Raw genomic sequence first — 6,060 nt, 5'->3', positions numbered from 1 at the left:
CCACAGGGGCCTGGGGAGCACCCCCTGGCCAGCTCCAGAGGCACCGTTCGCCTGGGGAGCTTGTACCCAGGACTGCTGCAACAAACAGCTGTGCAAGCCTTTGGGAGGCAGAGATGCAAGAAGGCATGGAGGGAGAAAGAGGGACAGAGGCCAGTGTTGCTCCCAGCATCCTTGACCATCATTCATGGCACCCCAGGGTGCCACAGCACCCTGGTTGAAAACCACTGCCCACCCAACAAGCATCATACATGCATCACAGAAAGAGGCAGTCTTGTCTCCTGGCTTGTCTCTTGTCATGATACCTGACAATGTTTGCTGCTTGCCCTTTCCTGCCAGTCTGAGCCTTTCCCTTGAAATGGTAAATACCTCAGTTCTTGAATCCATTGTCACAGATCTACCCCTATTTATGTGAGATGTTTATAGCTTTTGAAGGATTTGTAAGTGAAAAGAACTATTGGGAAAGGTTTTTCCTTCAACTGCAGAGTAAATATCTGGGGTCATTAAGAGGGCTTCAGGATTGCTCTGTGAACTCAAAGAAAGTGTCTTTTTTTTCAGGGAATATTTTATCATTTTTGAATGGTGAAGGGTTGTTTTTTCTCTAGGGTGCGTGCCTGCTATGTGTGCACCTTAAGATTTGTGTAACACTCATGCCAACTTCTGTTGCCCAGTGCCTGCAACATCTGTGCAACAGATGCTGTGACATCATAGAATGCTTGCAGTTGTGTGTTTTTTAAACCACACCAGCCACTGCTCATCAGGAGCAGAACTGAGCAGCTTCTGTGAGTGAAGTGAAGAGCTGTTTCTCAGAAGGGGAAGCCCTGGGAGAGACTAGGGTTCAAATACCTCCTTACTCAGCTATGCAGCTCACTGGGTGACCTGGGGCCAGGTTGACCTGGGGCCAGGCTGCCCAGGAGGACTCCCCTGAGTGAGTGCTTGAGGGCCCTGCTCTTGCCACTTACCATCTGGCCTGGGGCGGGGCCTGAAGCCTCATAAGGACTGCGTGCTGCTTGCTGCCTGCTGCCCAGGAGGACTCCCCTGAGTGAGTGCCTGAGGGCCCTGCTCCTTCCTGCCACTTACCATCTGGCCCAGGGCGGGGCCTGACAGGCCTCACTAGGACAGTTGTTACTGCCGGAGGGGCACAGAGTGTTTTTTAAATGTTTTTTTAAAAAAATTCTTTTGGTTTTTTTGAATGTGGGGGTGGGGGTGGGATGGATGTTTGGTTGGGTTTGGGGAATTATTTTTTATTTTGATGTTTTTGTAATTTTTACTTTTTTGTTTGTATTGTTTTATTGGTTTTATTTGTTTGTTTAAGGTGTTATTTTGTTGTTAGGGGGAGGGGTCAGGGCTGCCGGGGAGTGGGCCCCAGCCCACAAAATGGCTGGGGCATGTCCCACAGGGGGGGATGCACTGGGGCAACCGATCTCGGTGATCACGGGTAGGAGGAGGAGTTACGCTAAGACTAGACCATGTCATTACAGAGGGGGCAGGTTTAGTCGTTGTCTGAGGACTATTTCTGCCTCCGGGTCTGGTCTTGACCGGATGGATACTAGAATCAGCAAGGGATACCCACATGACCTGAAGGTGCTGCTGTGCAATGCCAGGTCAATGATTCATAAGACCACTGCCATCCATGACTTGATCATGGATGGAGGACTTGACCTGGCATGTGTAACAGAGACTTGGTTGGATGAAGCAGATGGGCCTGTCCTTGCCGCTGCTTGTCCACCAGGTTTCTCTTACGCACAGCAACCCAGGTCATGTGGGCGGGGAGGGGGGGTTGCAGTGATTTTTAGGAAGTCATTAGTTTGCACCAGGCGTCCTATTGGGAAGACCCAGTTTTCCGAGTGCATGTTCTGGAAGTTGGGCAATAGGGGCAGTACAGGATTCCTTTCGGTGTACCGACCTCCCCGCTGCACCAAGGATTCCCTGCCCGAGCTGCTTCAGGTCGTGGCGGATGTTCTCCTGGAGACACCTAGCTTGGTCGTCCTAGGGGATTTTAACATCCATGCCGACACGACCTTACAAGGGGCCGCTCGGGACTTCGTGGAAAGCATGGCCTCCATGGGGCTGTCCCTGAATAAGTCTGGCCCAACCCATAGCCGCGGACATGCCTTGGACCTGGTGTTTACCTCTATGGATGTTGGTGATCTGACACTAAGTAAAAGCGAAACGAAAGAAGTGCCATGGTCAGATCACTTCCTGGTGCAACTGGACTTCTCTGTGACCCATCCCCTCTGCAGGGAGGTGGGACCAATTCGGATGGTCCGCCCCCACCACTTAATGGATCCAAATGGTTTCCAGAGAGTGGTAGGGGATGCTTTATCCCATGTTGATGGCCTTTCAGCTGATTCCCTGGTGGCCCGCTGGAATGTGGAGTTAACCAGGGCTATTGACTGTTTGGCTCCGAAGCGCCCTCTCCGATTGCATGGAGCCCGGACAGCCCCGTGGTTTTCCACGGATCTGAGGGCAATGAAACAATCGTTGAGACGGCTAGAGCGCCGGTGGCGGATAACTCATTCCGAATCTGACCGGACACAGGTTAGAGCTCAACGTCGAGCCTACCAAGTGGCGATAGCGACGGCGAAGAAGAATTTCTTCGCCGCCTCTATTGCATCTGCAGAAAACAGCAGCAGGAGACTTTTTCAGGTGGTTCACAATTTAGTGGAACCACCTGCAACATCGGGGCCCAGTATGGTCCCCATGTTCTCCTGCAATGATTTTGCAAAGTTTTTTGCAGATAAAATCGCTCAGATTCGGGAAGAAGTAGACTCCACCGTGGGAGCAGGGCCGGGGCGGGAGAGTGCTAGAGTTCTGTCTAGTCAAGTTGAGTGGGATCAATTCCAATCTGTTACCTCCGAGGATGTGGACAGGCTGCTTGGACGAGTGAAACCAACCACCTGTCTCCTGGATCCTTGCCCATCCTGGCTTATAAAAGCTAGCCGGGAAGGACTGGGCGATGGGCTTCGTGGGGTGGTGAATGCTTCCCTCCGTGAGGGAGCCTTCCCAGACCCGCTGAAAGAGGCGATTATTAAACCGCTTCTTAAAAAACCATCTTTAGATGCGGCCACGATGGCCAACTATCGCCCAGTCTCAAATCTTCCATTCTTGGGCAAGGTGATTGAGCGAGCGGTTGCCGAACAACTCCAGGCACGCCTGGAAGAAGCGGACCATTTGGATCCCTTCCAGTCAGGATTCAGGCCTCATCATGGGACTGAAACTGCCTTGGTCGCACTGGTTGATGATCTCCGGCGGGCTAGGGACAAAGGTGAGAGCTGTTTCCTAGTTCTGCTGGATCTCTCAGCGGCGTTTGATACCATCGACCATAACATCCTTCTGGACCGTCTTCAGGGGCTGGGAGCTGGAGGCACTGTCATACAGTGGTTCCGCTCCTTCCTCCTGGGCCGTGTTCAGAAAGTGGTGGTGGGGGATGAGTGTTCAGACCCCTGGGCTCTCACTTGTGGGGCGCCTCAGGGTTCTGTCCTCTCCCCCACGCTTTTCAACATTTACATGCAGCCGCTGGGAGAGATCATCAGGAGGTTTGGGCTGGGTGTTCATCAGTATGCGGATGATACCCAGCTCTACCTCTCTTTTAAATCAGAACCAGTGAGGGCGGTGAAGGTCCTGTGTGAGTGTCTGGAAGCGGTTGGAGGATGGATGGCGGCTAACAGATTGAGGTTGAATCCTGACAAGACAGAAGTACTGTTTTTGGGGGACAGGAGGCGGGCAGGTGTGGAGGATTCCCTGGTCCTGAATGGGGTAACTGTGCCCCTGAAGGACCAGGTGCGCAGCCTGGGAGTCATTTTGGACTCACAGCTGTCCATGGAGGCACAGGTCAAATCTGTGTCCAGGGCAGCTGTTTACCAGCTCCATCTGGTACGTAGGCTGAGACCCTATCTGCCTGCAGACTGTCTCGCCAGAGTGGTGCATGCTCTGGTTATCTCCCGCTTGGACTACTGCAATGCACTCTATGTGGGGCTACCTTTGAAGGTGACTCGGAAGCTACAACTAATCCAGAATGCGGCAGCTAGACTGGTGACTGGGGGCGGCCGCCGAGACCATATAACACCGGTCTTGAAAGACCTACATTGGCTCCCAGTACGTCTCCGAGCACAATTCAAAGTGTTGGTGCTGACCTTTAAAGCCCTAAACGGCCTCGGTCCAGTATACCTGAAGGAGCGTCTCCACCCCCATCATTCTGCCCGGACGCTGAGGTCCAGCGCCGAGGGCCTTCTGGCGGTTCCCTCCTTGCGAGAAGCAAAGCTACAGGGAACCAGGCAGAGGGCCTTCTCGGTAGTGGCGCCCGCCCTGTGGAACGCCCTCCCATCAGATGTCAAGGCGATAAGCAACTACCTGACATTCAGAAGACATCTTAAGGCAGCCCTGTTCAGGGAAGTTTTTAACGTGTGATATTTTACTGTATTTTTGGTTTTTATGGAAGCCGCCCAGAGTGGCTGGGGAGGCCCAGCCAGATGGGCGGGGTATAAATAATAAATTATTATTATTATTATTATTATTATTATTATTATTATTATTATCAAATTGTTAATCCAGCATCTTTCAAAGTTCATTAATTTTTATATTTGGGGCCTTTGAATTCTTAACTCTAAACTCTGGATTAATAACATTTTAGGAATCTTCCAGAATGGCTAATTCTATTGCTGGGAAGAACTCGGTGACCCCGGTCTATTTTAGGCGAGAGGGTGGTATGGGGTTGGGGGCAGGTGAGATGGAGCTGCTTGGCAGTGGGTGTGTTGTATGCAGAAAGCGTACGCTTCAATTCCCGTGACCCACCTCCTTTCAGTTACTAGTTTCTTGGGGTTGGGGCTAAATCCATGATGGGTCAGAGAAAAATGAGCGGTGGCAGGAACCAGTCAAAGCAAGGCAGATCTGAATTTTACTGTTGTGACAGAGTTTCTCACCTTACATGTTGCATGGAGGTGAGGAGCCAAGACAAGTGTGTATAACAACTTTTAAAGACTTGATAATAATAATAATTTATTTTTTATACCCCCCCCTTCAATCTGGCTGGGTTTCCCTTAGCCCAGAGGTTTTGGACTTTTTTGAGTCCACGGCTCGCTTGACCAACTACATTCTTTCTGTGAGGCTCAGGAGCCCAGCTATGTCACCCCTTGCCAGCAGAGCTGGCAGCCTCTCGTCCTTTTTCTGACTCCTTCCTTTGTGGAGTGTTCCTTCTTCTCCTCTCCCCTCTCCTTAGGAGTCCTCTGGACAGCCACAGCTGCCGCCCCTTCCCTGAAGAGAGGTGCCTCCTCACGCTGCCCCACAGGGGCCTGGGGAGCACCCCCTGGCCAGCTCCAGAGGCACCGTTCGCCTGGGGAGCTAGTAGCCAGGGGTGCTGCAACAAACAGCTGTGCAAGCCTTTGGGAGGCAGAGATGCAAGAAGGCATGGAGGGAGAAAGAGGGACAGAGGCCAGTGTTGCTCCCAGCATCCTTGACCATCATTCAAGGCACCAAAGGGTGCCACAGCACCCTGGTTGAAAACCACTGCCCACCCAACAAGCATCATACATGCATCACAGAAAGAGGCAGTCTTGTCTCCTGGCTTGTCTCTTGTCGTGATACCTGACAATGTTTGCTGGTTGCCCTTTCCTGACCAGTCTGAGCCTTTCCCTTGAAATGGTAAATACCTCAGTTCTTGAATCCATTGTCACAGATCTACCCCTATTTATGTGAGATGTTTATAGCTTTTGAAGGATTTGTAAGTGAAAAGAACTATTGGGAAAGGTTTTTCCTTCAACTGCAGAGTAAATATCTGGGGTCATTAAGAGGGCTTCAGGATTGCTCTGTGAACTCAAAGAAAGTGTCTTTTTTTTCAGGGAATATTTTATCATTTTTGAATGGTGAAGGATTGTTTTTTCTCTAGGGTGCGTGTCTGCTATGTGTGCACCTTAAGATTTGTGTAACACTCGTGCCAACTTCTGTTGCCCAGTGCCTGCAAGCCCCCTGCTGTGACATCATAGAATGCTTGCAGTTGTGTGTTTTTTAAACCACACCAGCCACTGCTCATCAGGAGCAGAACTGAGCAGCTTCTGTGAGTGAAGT

This window comes from Podarcis filfolensis (genome assembly GCF_964270895.1).
Source record: "Podarcis filfolensis genome assembly, contig: HAP1_SCAFFOLD_180, whole genome shotgun sequence".
In the NCBI taxonomy this organism is placed as follows: Eukaryota; Metazoa; Chordata; class Lepidosauria; order Squamata; family Lacertidae; genus Podarcis; species Podarcis filfolensis.
The sequence above is the reverse complement of the archived record's forward strand: the minus strand, read 5'-3'. Positions refer to the sequence as shown.